Raw genomic sequence first — 18,929 nt, 5'->3', positions numbered from 1 at the left:
TGCTCACCCGATTGGCCAGATCATTTATGTATACACAAAATAAGAAAGGTCCTGTCACAGTTCCCATCGGCAGTCCTGACGAAGTCCATGTCTCTGATGAACACTCGCCGGCGAGGAGAATGTATTTTTTCTTCATTGCTATATCGTCCCCCCTCACCCATGCAGGAAATATACAATTTGTCCCTCTTTAACCACATGAGAGTAAAATTTTGAAAACATAAAAATTAGACATGGTGGTTGACAAAAATGAAATTTTTGCACTATAAAAAGACACATCCTAAATTGCTTAAATTAAAGTCTAAATTATTAATTAATTATAGTATAGAAACGTATGAGCAGGAAACAAGCTTTGCGAACTAGTATACAAAAACAGATGGACAGTTCCATAAGTTAAAAGGTAAATGCCGATGTACGGGCTGCTTAAAATATATCATAGATGAGTCAAGTGAAGAGTGGCTGTAGACTGCTAGGGATAAGGGTATCATGGTAACGTAGTGTTCAAGGGTAGGGCGCAAGAGGGCGATAGTGTGGGTGGAGGGATACGGCTCCAAACCAAGACTTGAGATGTGGGTGAAGAGGAGTGGAAGGAAAGGAGCTCTGACAAAGGGAGGGTGGGATGGGCTTTCTGGATCTGGCAAGATGTGTGTATTATAGGGAGAATTTCATTGGGACAAGAAGGTATTAAAGTTTCGTTGGGAGAGGACATGGAGATCGTGGAGGTATGGTGCTGGGGAATGTGGTGGTACGGTTTGGGAGGGGGGGGGGGGGGTGGACAGTGTCGAGTTTACAAGTAAAGTAGGGTATTCAGAAGAAGTGTTAAATGTGGAAGAGTAGGGTGGGAAATGTTATAAGTTGGTAGAAGATGCGGGTGGGGGAGAGTAAGCGGTTCTGAATGTCTGGACGGAATGCATGGCGTTCGAGGATGTGTAGAGCTCATTTGCATAGCAGAGGATGGGGAGAACAGTGTATTAGATTCCATTACTTAAGAAGTCATTGAACCACTCACATACCTTTGAACCAATTACGCATGCTCGGTCCTTCGTTAACAAAAAGGAGTTGGGAGCGGGAGACAGTGCCCCGGTTTAACCGTCCTGCAATGTACATAATTCTGGGGCACACCAGATGTAGTTATAGTCTCTATTGTGCTGTGTTCACGCCGCAATGTTTAACTACCGCTTCGCTTAGCGCACGGTGCCAAGGCTGGAGGTGTTTGCTCACTGTGGCCAGAGGGCATGCGGACCATCGAAGGAGTCACAGACAGAACCACCAGCGTTAACAGCGGCAACTGTGAAGCAAGCTTGATAGGGAGGCACGAAGCACGTAGGACTTGAAGCGAGCATCGAAAAAAGAGGATGGGCGGCTGCTGACTGACACTAAATGGATAGCGGCGTCCAGTGGACGAATTTTGTTCTGGCTAGTGCTATCTTCGTCCCCAAGAAGTCTCTTTCTGGAGCGCATGGACAGTGACTACCACTTGTGCTCTGTGTCCTGTATGCAGCACTAACCAAGGAAGCTAACACGCTTCACAGCGAGTAATATCCGCTTTATTTCCCCCACACGACTCCTGTATGACCTCATCCCTTCCCCCACCTCCTCCTTTTCTTCCAACATCTCTGCATACTTTACACTGTCCGCAGGCTCGATCCCCTCCATCCCCTGGTTTCCTCCTTTTTCTCCATCCCTCGCCTATTGCTGCGCCTGTATCTCTGTATCCCTCTCTCTCTCCACCTACAGACCATCTTCTTCATCAGGGCAATTTCCAGCACCTCACCCTCCCAGATGTTGAATTTCACTGTTACATCTACCCTTACCCTTCCTTCCAACTGTAACCTGGCCTTGTGCCTCTGCCTCCCCAGGGCCCTCTTTTTCCTCTCCCCTCCTCCTCCCAGAGCGGATTTCCGTCCTTCCCCCAGGTATCTGCACCCCCTCCTCCACTGTTTCCCTTTCACGTCCTTCCCTCTCCATCCCTCTTCGGCGCGCCCCCACCCATCTCCCCACTCTCCTCCCCTTCCTCCTTTTTTCCCATCTCCCTCGTCTCCATGCCATTGGCAGATCCTCTCAGTTTGCTCATCACAATCAGTGTGCCACGACAGTGTTATGTTTGGTGCTGTTCTCCCATGTGTGAAGGGCTGTGATTTTTAATTGTGTGCTGGACTTGTACATAGTGTTAGTGTCAGTGATTGTTATGCGCTACGCTGTCCATCGATATGCTCCAGTTATACTTCGCCTTGTGTTCTTTAATTGGCCCAGTGTGTGGTGTCTTTTTTGTGTGCACTACTTTTTTGCGGCTTTTATCTCCATTTTACAGTCGCCCCCCTTTTTGTCTTTTCCATACTGTTCCCCATTTTTATATTTATGTACGACATATTTTCTCCTTTCTGTTATTTTAAATGTATTACTTGTATAATTACTATCTTTCAGCTGAAGAGCAGCGCATATGCTGCTTCCAGCCCACCCCAGATGGGGCACTGAAACACAATAAAGGAAAAAAGCGACTAATAATAACCCTTTAGTGCTGTTTAGGCTTTCTTTTGCCGTCTCCCTGCAACCTGGTTAACTTCTGTGAAAGTATAGTTTTGAGTGTGATCATTTTACTGCTGACAGGAAGTAGTGGAGGCGCTACTCTTGAAAGAGCAACGCAGCTCACATTGAACAGTACTGTTACAACCTCTGTTTTTGGGTAATTCTGTGGCAATTATGTCTTTAGTATGTTGGTTTCTATATTTATTGAGCACCTACCGTTATTAAATTGTAAGAATTGATATTAAACTCAAGGAAAATTTGCACAATTTTGGGAATATCTGAAACTGGAGTCTTTACTGATTTTAAATAATTTCTTTTGGAACTGATTAACTTAATATTTTTGGATTATTGTCTTATAGCTAAAATATATTTGCGTCCCCACAACGTCCATTCACTTATGCTCGGAGCTTATGTTCATTCTAGATTCCTCCTATTTCAGTTTATTAGAATAACAATTTCAACATAACAGTACTTCAGTTTGCATGTTCACATGTCACTACTATTACAGTACTATTTCAGTCAGGTGAGTGCCATTCAGGAAATTTCTTCATGAAAATTACGGAAGTCTGGATGACACATGGCAGCTGTTAAATGGAAACACTTGATCCACTTACACCCCAATGCAACTTCCTTACTTGGTTCTTATTACTATACTTTCCCTTGCAGTCTTTAATAATATTTTGCTTGTTGTCACACGTTCGTCTGTTATCTCCCGTCGAAATTGTTACCACTTTTAACGTTCGCTGATATTCCAGACGACAGTTCCCCTCAAAATTGTGTCTACCTAACCCTTGTAACACGAGTCATTGGCTGATACTTCCATAAATCTACTGTAATAAGCCAGAACTTTATGACGACACGCAGTACAGCAATGACTGTACGTGGCTTGGATTCGAAAAGTCCTTTGTAGGAGTCCGGATATACGTGGCACGAGATGGCTGTGCAAAGCATCCAGATGTGATCCGTCAGCTTCAAATCAGGTATCAACGTGAGTTCAACATCACACTCCTCAAACCACTGCAGCACAATTACTGTCTTTTGACACCGACGTTATCCTCCTTCAATATGACAACGCCGTCGAGATGTCCACAGTTTCCATGGTGACATCTATTACTACCATAGACCTCATGCAATCAGGTCAATGTCCACCATATCGTAATACTATGCTCGATGTTTGGCGTACGTGGGGCGAGGCATCTTTCGAGAAATCTTCCGCGTGGTTGACGGTGTATTTGGACCCGACCATCTAGCTGGTACAATAAGAAATGTGATTCATCAGCCCAGGTGACACGTTTCCATTGACCCACGATCCAGGCTCAGTGATCTCGTCCTCCCTGTAGTCGCAACTGACGACGTCACTGATTTAACGTAGGATCAAATAGGGGTCGCCTGCTACGCAGCCCCATGTTCAACAACGCGTGCTGGACGGTGAGCTCCGAAACGTACCTACGCAAGCACTGTACTCTTTCGTCAAGTCTGCCATAGACTTCAGCCTTACCTGCTTTATTGATAAGAGAAAACCCTAGAATTCAACATACTGAGATGAAGTGTGGACGTTAAGACCTCCTCGCCTGCTCGTCGTTTCACCGTCCCTCAACCACGAAGTAGCTGGCGAACAGCCGACCAGCTTCGCCGTTTCTGATATGCCCACTCCCAGGCGCCGAGGCACAATATGCTGTCTTATGCCAAAGTCGCTTATGCCAATGGATTTCTCCATCTGCCCCCGGTATCGTCGCTGTAATGATTCCTCATTCGTCTCTGCTCCGCTTCTATGCTTTCCTTACAGCGTCACGCGACCACAACGCCACTAGGCAGACTCAATCTCTCGGGGGGGGGGGGGGGGGGGCAGCTTTTTCTTTTTTAAATCTTATAACCGTACTTTTACACGCGTACACTGTAAGTCACTGCGAAGTGAATGGCAGAGGACAGTATGAAACGACTTTAGTGCTTCTTCCCTTTCCAGTCGCGTATGGAGCGCGGGAAGAGCGACACATTAAATGCTCCTACTTTCTTTCGGGAGAGATACAAATGAGGCTGCTCAATGTCTCTGTCACCTGTCATAACGCCCTTCCTCACATACGTTAGAGCCGTCTATGTTACGGCTCCCACACACTTGAGGAGCAATTTGGGAAGCGGCGCACGAGTGATATGTAAGCACTCTACTTCGTACACTGACTTCATTTTCTCGCCACCTTGCGAATGAACAAGAGTGTGCGATCTGTCTTACCTAAGACTGTGCCTGTGTACTTCCATTTCAAATATTTAGAAATTGCGAAAGCCACGTATGAGTTGATGTGATTGATTGGTAATGTACTTTCAGGATAGGTCTACTATGTTTAATCGTTGTACGTAGCACACAGTTTAAATTTTACGACAGGCTGTCAATACGTAATACAACATTCCTTTTCTCGGTCAATTTCGATTAAAGAATTAGGACTCTTCCTTTTTTGTCGTCTGTCTTCTGACTGGTTTGATGAGGTCTGCTACGAATTCCTCTCCATTGCCACCCCCTTCATGTCAGAGTAGCACTTGCTACCAACGTCATCAGTTATTTGCTGGACGTATTTCAATCACTGTTTTCCTCTACTGTTTTTACACTCTACATCTCCCCCCCCCCCCCCCCCGCATAACCACGATGTCTTAACAGGGGTCTTACCATCTTGTCCCTTCTTCTTGTCAGTATTTTCCATATACTCCTTTCCTCGTCGATTCTCGAGAATACATTTTCTATTCTTACCTTATCAGTCAATGTAAATTTAACATTTTTCTGTAGAACCACATCTGAAATGCTTCGATTCTTTTTTTTTTCCGGTTTTCCCACAGTCCATGTTTCACTACCATCCAATACTATGCTATACTTTCACGAAGTTCCGATAGGTGGTGGCACTATATGTAACTTTCAAAAATGGCATCTGCAAAGCAAAGAGCTGTTATTGAGTTTCTTTTGGCAGAAAACCAGAACTCCGCACGTGTTTGAAGGCGCTTGCAGAGTGTCAACGGACACCTGTAGGTGAACAAAAGCACGGTGAGTCGTCGGGCGAGGCGTCTGTCATCATCACCACAAGGACGCGCGGACCTGTCCGATCTTCCGCGCTCCGGCCGGCACAAACAGCTGTCACTCCTGCAATGTTGGTGTGTGCGGACACTCTCATTTGTTTCACAATCAAATACCTCGCTGCACAATTGGACTTATCTGCTAGTAGTGCAAACACACGCGATCCTAAGTTGGTGTACACAAAACTCTGTGTGCCCACTCGGTTTCTCGCCACCTAACAGGAGACCATAATGAACAACGAACGACCATTTGTGTGGAATTGCTTGCACGTTGCGAGGCTAATTGTGACAAATTTTTGTTGGTGGTTCAAATGGCTCTGAGCACTATGGGACTTAACATCTGAGGTCCTCAGTCCCCTATACTTAGAACTACTTAAACCAAACTAAGGGCATCACACACGTCCATGCACGAGGCAGGATTCGAACCTGCGACCGTAGTAGCAGCGCGGTTAGGGACTGAAGCGCCTAGAACCGCTAAGCCACAATGGCCGGCAAATTCTTGTTGAGCATCATCACATCTGTGTAGACATGGGCTCATCACTTCGAAACGGAAATCAAGCGGCTACCCGTGGAGTGGTGCCACACCACCTCTCCTACGAAGAAAAAGTTCAAAACCACATCCTCAGTCGGCAAAATCAAAGACTCTGAATGTGTTATTCTGTTTGAAGTCCTGCTTCATGGCGCAACGATCTACTCTGAAGTGTAGTGTGCTACATTCAGAATACTGAAGAAACGACTTCAAAGTGCACATCGCCAAAAAATTGGAAACAAACTTTTCTTTCTCCATGACAACGCAAGACCTCACCCAAGTCTGCGTACCCGAGAACAACTCACAAAACTTCAGTAGACTGTTCTTCCTCATCCACCGCACAGCCTATTTCTCGCACCTTCCGACTTCCACCTGTTTGGCCGAATGAAGAAAACGACGTCGACCTGTAGAGTGGTACCATACAGATATGCAGGTCCAGCCAGTAAGATGACGTAAGGCCGTCGTAGTGAAAGGAGAAAATGTTGAAAAACGGCCAGAAGAATGGAGAATAATATGGTGAAATAAACCAACCTGCTTCAAGAAAAAAAAAAAAAATGCGTTGCATACCTTATGGCGGACTCTCCTGTTACCTACATTCTCATTAACACACACAACAGTCCCAACTCATTCTCCAGAACTGACTTGAAAAGCAAGCAAGCGCTGGGGTCGTAGAACTCGCACTGCGACTACTACAATCTCCAACGAATGTCCCTCTTCGGAAGAACTAGGTCTCCCGGCGGATATGGTGGCCTCACGACCTTTTTGGCCAAATATTTTTATCACCTTTATCTTTCCTTCATTTATCGTCAGTCTGTATCCTTTTCCTGCCTAGTAAGGTTATTTACCTTTAACGTTTATTCACTGAAAATTTTCAGATGAATGCCCGCACATTACTTTCGATAAGGCTATGCGGAGTGTCCACCTGCAAATTGTACCTCTACTTCGTCCGACCGCTAACCCCTAACCTTTACTCCCTGCCACCTTATCAAGGTCAGACCATACCACTAGTGCCGGACCGGCGACCCACAAACAACATTCGCGCCCAGTCGGTTATCGGCTTTCCGCTCGATCAAGGCGGGCGGCCCGTGAAATATTGAGAGCGTTCCTACGTCACCGTGGTCACGTGACCGTATTGGCCAAGCAATCAGACGCCGCACAGAGAGATAACCGGCGCGTAAATTTAGATCGCAGCACTCGTTCATTGATTTTACGGCAAAGAACGAGTTCCTCAGCGAAACGAAAGCGAAGAACCACTATCAGATATAATATTGCGTTCATATGTTGTATCTGGGCGCTAGGTGATATAATCTGAACACCTAGCGGACAATATTTCCTATTCGGGAGGAGTTTATCTCCTCTGCAACCGACAAAACCACGCCAAAGGTGTACCCGATTGTGCTGAGAAGCAAGCGTAGTGACGTGACTAGCTACCGACACATTCAAATTTGAAGATACGCTCCTTGTTGTCTTGTATTGAGTAACGTCATTTCTGACTTATTATGTAATTTTTAGTGAAAAATATTGTAGTCTAACATAATAAATGACAACTACCTATTGTCTCTACACTAAGATGAAACAGTGAATATTTTAAATATTTTGTTTCCAATCTCATGGATAAATAACACGCTTACCATTGGTAGCCATAAAGCCACGAATAAATCAAATTACTTGATCCACGTTTCGTTTATTTATTGGTGTACACTTTCATTTTTGGCAGACCCCGAAATCGCCGCACCACAGTACAGCAGTACGCCGGTAGGGGACCCAGGACAAAAATGAAGCAATCCATTGATAAAGTGAGGTATAGTCCGGTATTAGATTTAGACAGCAGAGGATATGATGCCGGTGTGTCAGGCAAATCCATATAACTAAGAATGTCACATGAATTGGCCTGACGCGACCGTGAAAACGTTTTCAGTGTGCGGCGGCATTTTTTCTCGGCTTCTTGCGCTACAGTATTGTGGCTTGGGGATATCAATGTGTACTACAAATGCAGAAATGTGTTCGCGAACAAACGAAAATATTATCTAACCTTCCTTTCGTGACTGACGCTGTGTCGTAGGATCCGTTATTTCAGTTATATTAATAAATAACAGAAAGCCATATGAAACACAGTTTCTTTTACTGACGACTAGTGGTTTCGATCTTCAGGTCCGCCGCTGCAAAGTGCAGTTTGTCAACAGCGGTACGGATGACCTGAAACTGTGCCATTCGTACGACTGTTGACGTAAAACTATGCAATTCGCATCACCGTGTTGACAAACTGCGCACAGCGACTCCAGACCACAAGGAAGACCCAAATTGGTAGTCCTTATTAGAATAGTGATACAGTCGGATTTATTCATAGCTTAAGTTTACTGGAACTGGGAAGAGGTGTAAGACAAGTTTGTTGTTTATCGCCGACACTGTTCAATATATATCTGGAGGAAATTATTAGCGAAAGTTTCAATGGAAGGAGAGGTGTTTGTATAAGTGGTCGGAGAGCGGAGTGTGTAAGATTTGCAGACGGCATGTTTGTGATGGCAGAGAGTGCAACAGAGATGAAAAAAAAGTTAGATGATCTAAAACCAAAATTAGAAGAATATGGAATGAAGATTAAAAAGAAGAAAACGAAAACCATGGTAACTGGAGGAAAGGCTGCATGAAAATAGATGGAGAGGAAATAGAGCAAATGAATAACTTCAATTACTTGGGAAGTGTAATAATGGATGATATGTATTGCTCAACAGAAATTAGGAAAAGAATGGCATTGGCAAAAGAAGGATTCAAGAGGAAACAGAAATTAATTTGTGGACCACTAAACAAAGATCTGAGGAAAAGACTTTCCAAATGTTACATTTGGAGGGTTGCACTACATGGCGCGGAGACCTGGACATTGAGGAAGGAAGATGAAAGAAGATTGGAGGCACTAGAGGTGTTGATATGGAGAAGAATGGAAAAAGTGAAATGGGAAGACCGAGTAAGGAATGAAGAAGTATTAAGAAGGGTTGGAGAACAAAGAAACATGCTGAAAGTCATCAGAAAGAGAAAACGGAACTGCATTGGACATTGTTTAAGGTGGGATTCTTTATTGAAGGAAGGATTAGAAGGAATGGTGGAGGGAAAAAGAAGAATAGGAAAAAAGAAGATATTAAATACTGGACAATATCAAAGGAGGCAAATATTCAGAAATGAAAAGACTGGCTATGGACAGACAAAAGTGGAAGAGGCTTAACCCATGACAAGACCTGCCGTAAGGCACAATACCATACTACTACTACAACTACTAACTTTATTTTTTCGAGCTCATTATTAAAACTGTATGACTACCCCTCCTCCAGTATACACTAAGGTTACACAAGTTATGGGTTAGTGATGTGATAGTATCGCGTACACAAAGTATAAAAGGCCAATGCGTGGGCGGAATAGTCATCTGTACTCAGGTGTTTCATGTGAAAATCACATAACGACGGAGAGCAGAGGCCTTTACTTACAGTTTTCATTACTAGCAGAAAAGCGTGAAATAACCTCGTAAATCAATGGAAGACGTACGACTCACGTATCCGTTAGGACAGTGCCGCGAAATTTAGCATTAATGGGCTATGCCAACAGACGATTAAAGTGAGTGCTTTTGCTAACAGTACGCAGCGCCTCTTCTGGGGTCGTGACCTTATCGATTAGCCTCTAGACGACTGAAAAACTGTGGCGTTGTCAGATGAGTCCCGATTTTAGCTGATGGTAGGGTTCTAGCGTAGCGCAGACGCCGTGAAGCCATGGGCCCAAGTTGCCTACAAGGCCCCGTCCAAGATGGTGGTGCCCCCATAATGGTGTGGACTGGGTCCTTTTGTGAAACTGTAAAGATCACTGATAGGAAATGGTTATGTTCGGCTGCTTGGAGATCATTTCCTGCCATTCATGGATTCCATGTTCACCAATTATGTTAGAAGTTTTATGGATGACAATGCACCATGTCATCGGGCCACAGTTGTTCGCGATTGGTTTGAAGAGCTAATGATTTGGCCACCCAGATCGCCCGACGTGAATCTCATCGAACATTTATGGGACATAATCGAGAGGTCAGGCTGTGCACAAAATCCTGCACCGGCGACACTTTCGGAATTATGGGCGGCTATAGAGGCAACACTGCTCCGCAGGGAACTTCCACGAGTTCTTGAGTCCACGCCACGTCGAGTTGCCACACTACGCCGAGCTAAAGAAGTCCAACACTATATTAGGAGGTATCCCATGACTTTTGTAATCGTAATGTATGACAGGTACGATAATGTACGTAAAATTCCTGTTATATCTGTATCCATACAGAATGCACCTCTCTTCTTTCTTTTATTCTTGTTCCTTTTCCCATACTCCACATGGGACGGGGTGATCCTTCAGCCGTGCAAACTTCTCGTTCTACGCATTAATGGTTTTGAATTAAAAGAAAGATGAAATATTTCACCCTTTATTTCAAGAACGGCAAATATAATTTTCATTCATGGCATTAAAATTATACCAACGCTGAATTTGTACCTCGTCTTTAAAAAAATGACGTCACAAAAAGGCGAAAATAATCACTGTCCTTTCTCTAGCACTGGAAGCAACTGCACTTGGAGAGGATATAATTAGAAGAGAGAAGAACATAGTTTATGTAGCGCTTACGGTATGAGTGTAAGCGAAATCGTAAGACTGTTTGTAATGAGATGAAGGTTGGTATGGCTGTGGAGGGTGGGATAGAGAAATTGATGTTGAGTGTTGGTGTGTGAAATGGATTACGGTACTTAGAAGAGACAACAGGGATAGATAGAGAGGAATGTGGGAAGTGGAGAGAATGATTAAATAGACTACTCCATGCGTAACACTATGACATCAAAATTGCTTTGCCTAAACAAAGTAAGTTGGTCACAAATGAACGAAACGTTCAGCAGCGAACCGAGTGAAAACGTCCAGTAAATCTGTAAACACCGTATATTTCACGGGGTTGGCCAGCAATGCTATTTGGCGAATGCTGCTGAGCGAAGGTGGTACACTATTTGTTCACGAACTTCGCGCGCCGGCCGAAGTGGCCGAGCGGTTCTAGGTGCTACAGTCTGGAACCGCGCGACCGCTACGGTCGCAGGTTCGAATCCTGCATTGGGCATGGATGTGTGTGATATCCTGAGGTTAGTTAGGTTTAAGTAGTTCTAAGTTCTAGGGGACTGATGACCTCAGAAGTTAAGTGCCATAGTGCTCAGTGCCATTTGAACCATTTGAACTTCGCGCATTGCTATATTATGGAAAACTCATCCACCGCACGTTGTCAAGACGAACCAGGAAGTCACGCACGCATCTACCCATTCCGAGATCCACGTGCCGTGTGCGGTAGCCTGTTCAAGACAAAAGCGCTTTTCTGTAAACAAAAATACTACGACATTAATACTGACTTTTTATTTATTTAATCGTATGGCTAGGTCCCCCGTCGGGCAGGTCGTTCGCTGGTTGCCGGTCTTTCAATTTGACGCCACTTCGGCGACCTGCAGTCGATGAGGATGATAGGATGATGATGAGGACAGCACAACACCCAGTCCCTGGGCGGAGAAAATTCCCCGACCCAGGCGGGAATCAAACCTGGGCCCAGAGATTGATAATCCATAACACTGACGATTCAGTAACCGGCGGCGGACAATATTGACTAAGCCATTGACAGAAAAGTGGAAGAGGAACTTTCATCTGCAGCTTTTCTGTAGATCACGATTCCGTAAACATCGAAAAGTCATGCTGTAAGTCTTACACAAGATACACCCAGTTTCCTCAATTCTACAAATCTATTGTCATCGTGTGGTACTATATTTGACCTCGGTCACACGATGTATTGCCAGCATACGCACTTTTGCTGAATAATAATTTAACTCATGAACCGATTTAGTACTTTTAGGTGCTACATCTTGAATGGTTTTACTTTTGAAATGGTTGTAAATAATTTAAAACAAGAGAACAAAAACGTTATATAAAGTATCGTAACTACGATTTTGTTGCACATTTTTTCATAGTCATAAGTTTTTATAGTATTTTCCTGTTTTTTTCGCATTTTCCCTCTTTTGTGACAGTGTTTGTATACTCTATTTTTGAAATCGACGGCTCATTGTTTGTATTTTTGGCATGTAAGAAATGCTATGGAGTACATCTTACCCAGAGTTTGGTTTTTTAGAATACATTAGATTTACTTTCATTTCAATTGATCCGCAGTGAGGAGGTCCTCCAGGATGTAGAACATGTCAGAATAACAATAATATATGACAAATATTTGCAACTGAAACAAATAAGCTAATGTACCTTCCACAGGTCCTCAGTGGAATCAGCGTCAGTTTTTTTAATGAACACTGTATGAAAGAATCATTTTACAAACAGTAATGCACTGCAGAATAAGATTTTCACTCTGCAGCGGAGTGTGCGCTGATATGAAACTCCCTGGCAGATTAAAACTGTGTGCCGGACCGAGACTCGAACTCGGGACCTTTGCCTTTCGTGGGCAAGTGCTCTGCCATCTTAGTTACCCAAGCACGACTCACGCCCCGTCCTCACAGCCTTACTTCTGCCTGTACCTCGTCTCCTACCTTCCAAATTTTACAGAAGCTCTCCTGCGAACCTTGCAGAATTTAAAATAAAAAAAAGTTCTTTTTATTTATAAGGTAATAAACATGTAATAGAACTATTATAATACTTATTTACAATGACCACATTAATGCACTGAAATGATGTAGAAGTTAGATTGCACTTACACACACACACACACACACACACACACACATACACACACACACACACACACACACACACACACACACTTATTTACAATGAACACATTAATGCACTGAAATTGAGCAGAAGTTATATCATATATACACAAATCAGTTGGTTCTACTGAGAAATTCATCAATGGAGTAGAAGGAGTTGGCCACCAAAAAATTCCATTAGGCTTCTCTGAAACTGAATTTCATTGGTTGTTAAGCTTTTTAAGGCTGCTGGCAAGTTATTGAAAATGTCTGATCCTGAATGATGCGCACCTTTTTGTACAAGAATTAGTGACTTTAAATCCTTGTGAAGATTATTCTTATTTCTAGTATTGATTGCATGAATTGAGCTTTTTTTTGAAAAAGTGATATATTTTTAATGACAAATTTCATTAAGGAATTAAAATATTGGGAAGCAGTAATTAGTATCCCTAGTTCCCTAAACAGGCTTCTGTAGGATGTTCTTGAATTCACACCATATATAACTCTTACTGCACGTTTTTGTGCCCGGAAAACTTTAGCTTACCCCAAAAAATAATCCCATATGACATTATGGAATGAAAGTAAGCATAGTATACCAGCTTTTTCATTTTTGTATCCCCTCTGACACAATTCGTACTGCAAATAGACATTTGGTTCAAATGGCTCTGAGCACTATGGGACTTAACATCCTAGGTCATCAGTCCCCTAGAACTTAGAACTACTTAAACCTAACTAACCTAAGGACATCACACACATCCATGCCTGAGGCAGGATTCGATACTGTGACCGTAGCTGTCCCGCGGTTCCGGACTGCAGCGCCTAGAACCGCACTGCCACCGCGGCCGGCAATAGAGATTTGTTAAGACGCTTCAGCAGTTCTGTGGTGTGCTCCTCCCAGTTGAATTTATTATCAAGCTGTAATCCCAAGAATTTAACACTGTCCACTTATTCTATCTGCTTGTCATCATATGCTAGGCATATATTTGTGGGACGCCCCTTACAAGTTCTGAACTGCATGTAGTGTGTTTTTCAAAGTTTAGTGACAAAGAATTGGCTAGGAACCTGTGATTAATGTCCACAAATATTTTGTTAGCCGATCTTTCTAAGACTACACTTGATTTGCTATTTACTGCAATGTTTGTATCATTGGCAAACAAAACGAACTTGGTATCTGGTAATGTTACTGATGAAAGGTCATTGATACACAGAAGAAACAGGAAGGGCCCTAAAATGGAACCTTGTGGAACTCCATATGTAATTAGTTCCAAGTTGAATGATGCTTGTTAACTTAATACATGTCTCTTTCGTGATAACACCCTTTCTTTCCTGTCAGAGATACAAAATTTGTACCATTTTGCAGTATTTCCTGTAACACCATAATATTCTAATTTACTTAAAAGGAAATTGTGATTTACACAGTCAAATGCGTTTGACAGATCACAAAATATACCATTTGCCTGCAATCTTTTGTTTTAATGAGTGAAGCTCATTTTCACTGTAAGTGTAGATAGCCTTCTCAATATCAGAACCGTTAGAAATCCGAACTGCGACTTAGACTGTACGTTATTTGAGATAAGGTGGTTATAAAGTTGATTGTACATTACTTTTTCTAAAATTTTTGAGAATTCTGGCAAAAGTGAAACTGGACGAAAATTTTATGCTATTTCTTTATCTCCCTTCTTAAACAATGGCTTAACTTCACCATATTTCAGCCATTCAGGAAATATTCCACTGATAAACGAGTGGTTACACAGATATCTTAATATGTTACTTGACTCAGAATCACATTCTTTAATTAACTTTGTTGATATGTCACCGTACCCACTAGATGTTTTTGATTTTAAAGATTTTATGATGGACATTATTTCTGCTGGGATAGTGAGGGTCAAATTCATACTATGGAAGTTACTTGAAATGTCTGGTCTGATGTATACTGTAGCAGAATCTACAGAACCTGACAACCCCATTTTTTCAGTGACAGTTATAAAATGTTTGTAACAAAGTTCTGCAACACAATACATATCTGTCACCAATGTATCATTTACTCTTAATGTTATTTGTCCCTCTTCATGTCTGGGTCTACCGGTCTCCTCCTCCACTATATCTCATACTGTCTTTATTTTGTTATATGATATGACTATCTTTTGCTTGTAATATATTGATGTTCGTATTACCGTCTTTAATATTTTGCAGTATTTCTTGTAAAGTGCTATAGTATGAACACCAGAATTGTTTCGGGTTGACAGATACAGTTTTCTTTCTGTTTTACAAGATACCCATATTCTCAGAGTAATCCATGGCTTCTTTGTAGACTCAGAAGGTAGAAAGTTGTGCCCAGTAGCTCTCAAGCTGAAGAATTATTAAATCTGAGATATCTGATCCAAAATAAATGCTCGCTAATGATCTCTAGTATCAGAGTAGTTTCACTGGTAACCCTTCATGTTTTTTTTTTTTTTTTGTTTTTTTTTGCGGATTATTGTCATTGTAAGGAGTCTGCATATTGTCTGAGCAATTTCCATTTGAATACGTTCCAAGGTTGTGAGGAGCTGCACAAGGATTCTGAAAATGCTCGTGGCACGCCAGTCAAGTTACGTGATGTCACATTCACCTGCGTGCGCCCCTCGCGGACAGGCAGCTCGGCGGCGCATGCGTGGCGGGTAGCCAACCAATTAGCACAAACCACACGGTGCTCTGTGAGTGGGCGGTGTTTTTGTCTGACTGGCTGCAACAGCATATCAGTTGGCTAACGAATTTGCGTGTGTCACCACTGCAGTCAGAAAACCGCAAAAAATTATCGTTACAACAGAGTACTGGCATGTTAAGTTTTGTAAACTGAATAGACGGTAACCACATTACTGCATCCTACCGTGACATACTAACAAACTGCGCAGTGGGAGTCGCGCAGTATGACGTAACTGATGTGACGTAAATCAAAATACGCGGTCAGAATAAACGCTGACATCACCCACGTACACCAGTCTTATAATGACATGTCTAGTTGCGGAGTGGAAAGTAATTATCCCACTATGAAATACCATAGCAAGCGAGGAGTTTGCAGTGATAAGGTCCCAGGTCATAAAATATGTTACACTTCAACAAGAAAGTACAAAACTTATTTTTAAAAAATATACTCCAAGGAGTTATATATTATAACTTTAGCACGTAAGCTCCGAGTTCAAGCAAACCAAAAATACAGATGTCCCATACTAATAAATCTAATATCAGTTAGTTAGCAGGTCACAAGACGGAATGAGATACTATGAAAAACAGGTCGAAATAAATGGGCAACAGTAAAGAATGTGCTCAGATAAATGCACGGAATTGTCGATAAACGTTTATTACAAGAAAATTAAGTTAAAAATAGAAACGGCGAGATTATATAAACTTTAATCTCCTACGTTTGGCTGCGGCAGTACATACATCCAGTTAAGCATAGTGTAACTCCAGTTACTGCCAGAACACAAGAACACATTTTAACTAACACATATTTCCAATATATACAAAAGGTTTAGTTGAAATTTATTTAACCTCTGCAAACACAACAAATCAGAAGAGGCAAGGAACGATCATTAACAGTGTGAAATATATTATTTCTTTGGTGGTAAATAATCAAGTAAAATCCAAACCTCAACCAAAAAGAAAGGTAAAATTGTGGTTCGCTCGATCTTTAAATTGTGTTATTCATGTTAGTCCCCTAAACGAATGTATAAATAAAATTTTAACAAAACGTCCTCAAGGTTTCACTGAAAACAGAAACCCGTAAAATTAATTCAGAGCACCAAGCCAAGGCATATATATATATGAACAATTTTACCAATGTAAACCAGACGACTCCTAACTCATTTAGATAACACCGGGTTTATCTCAAGCGTAAAATACAGAATATAAACAAACCTACGGCACAGTGGATAGCTCCTTTGTTCGTACTGTTTACACACTACTGTGTTAACCAAGCAAGTCTTTCCCCATGGTTTCTAAAGATATTCAACAGCAGACCAGATCCGAGTGACGTGTTTCTCAGGAACGTAAGCTGAAGGATTAGCAACACCCCTCTCGCCAAAGTGGTAATCACTTCCCGGAACTGCCTATAGCGTCCAAGTCCGCCGTTAGTCCCAGAACTTGCCCTCGAATGACCATCTTCCAGCTACCGTTGGTAAACGGCTGAGAGTGAGCTCGCGAGTACTGCCGTTCAGTCGGCTCGGCAGAGACGGCACGTAACCCTGGGGGGATGGGAAGAAGGCGGTTGCTTGGGTACAGAGGTAGATGACTCTTTTGATACATACCGAAACGCCGCACGGTTCACACTGCTTAACATATTGCTTATTTAACTGCGTATGACTATTTCAAAAAATACCGTAACTAGTGATGCATATCCCACTAAGCATTACAATTTCAAACAAGTGTATTGTACTCACTACTTTTATTTATTTCCTACTTTCGTATGCTATATATTCTTGTACAAGCAACAATAACACAAGATTTCCGTTTCACATTATCTTCTGACGACGCTGTACATATTTTTAAAGTACAGCGTGATCCGGAAAGTCAGTTCACATTTATAAATGAGCTAATTCACAGAATAATGTAGGAAGAGATGTAAAGCTTAACACACATGCATGAAGTAATATGCAGTTTTATTGAAACTACAATCGAATGCAATAACCGCTCAACAGACGGCGCTCAGCAGCAACATGTCATTGATGTCGCATGAGAAAATTCACAACTGCAGAATTTGTGCTACCGAAAATCCTAGAACTGTCATGGAAAATCAACTACATGACGGGAAAACCACGATGTAGTGGGGATTTACTATATCAGTCGTGATTGGGCCCACTTTCTTCGAGGAAATACGGGGATGCTGCTTTTGAAATGGACCATTTGACGGGTGAGAAATACGCCGATAAATTACAGAATCGCATCATCCCTAGTCTGCCTAATAAACAGCTGCTGGAAGGTACGACTTTTCTTCAAGATGGCGTTCCATCAGCCCATATTGCTACACGTGTTAGAGATCTCTTGCGCACATTGTCTGGTGAAGATCGCGTGCTGAGCCGCCACAACTGTCACGCCTGGCCTCCCAGGTCTCCACATCTCAGCCTCTGTGGGTATTGGTTTGGGGTTACATGAAGTCGTAAATCTACCGCGACCGTCGGAACTCATTAGGTATGCTAAAAGACATCAGACGGCAGTTACTCACCATACCTACTGATATACTGTACGGTGATGTTCAGTACGTTGTCCCTCGACTACAGGTATTGTTGATGAATGATGGCTGGTAATCGAGAATGTCTTACAAAGAACATCGTCTTTGCCAAATATCAATTGTTATGCTAATTATTGCTTTTTTATGACATGAAGCGCCATCTACCGATTATTTTGTGCACTTTTTTGGGTTCAATAGAACATCATTTCATTTTAAGCATGAGTGTCAATTTTTACCTCTCTGCCTACGTTATTCCGCGAAATATTAAATTTTCAAATGTTAACGGACTTCTGGGTAGCTCTGTATTTATTGGTAATACTCCTCTGTTTGTGTATTTATCGTTTTAGAATATTTGTATTACTTATGACACACTCTTTATGTGTTTTGTGAAACATGTAGGTATATTGACGGCTGTTATTAGATCGGACAGACTTAGGCAATCAGAGCGTAGTAGATTCGGTTCCATTGATGGAAAGCTTACACAGGGCAGAAGAGTGTTTACGTTTTAGGGTCTGTCGTGCTTGCATGCTGCTGAATAAATGTGTGAGCTTGCATGCCTGTTCAGTGATTACTAGTGGTTATTTTGGTTCAAGAGTGAATAATTAATATAAATTCTAGCTGTTTTTATTTTCTATTTACATTTCGTTTTAATTAATTCATGACAATGCATAAGTGGTCTTACAGGAGTTCAGATTTCTCTTTATTTTTTGACGTTGTCAAATTTTCCTCATCTTTGTATGAAACATCGAGGAGGGTTCCTATATCATTACAATTTCCACGCCGGCCGGAGTGGTCGAGCGGTACATTCTGGAACCGCGCGACCGCTACGGTCGCAGGTTCGAATTCAAGTCAACGAACTGTATTCTCTCCGTTCTCAAAAGATACTTTTTCTTCT

The sequence above is a fragment of the Schistocerca serialis genome, chromosome 4, assembly GCF_023864345.2.
Source record: "Schistocerca serialis cubense isolate TAMUIC-IGC-003099 chromosome 4, iqSchSeri2.2, whole genome shotgun sequence".
NCBI lineage: Eukaryota > Metazoa > Arthropoda > Insecta > Orthoptera > Acrididae > Schistocerca > Schistocerca serialis.
Note: the sequence above shows the minus strand (reverse complement) of the source record.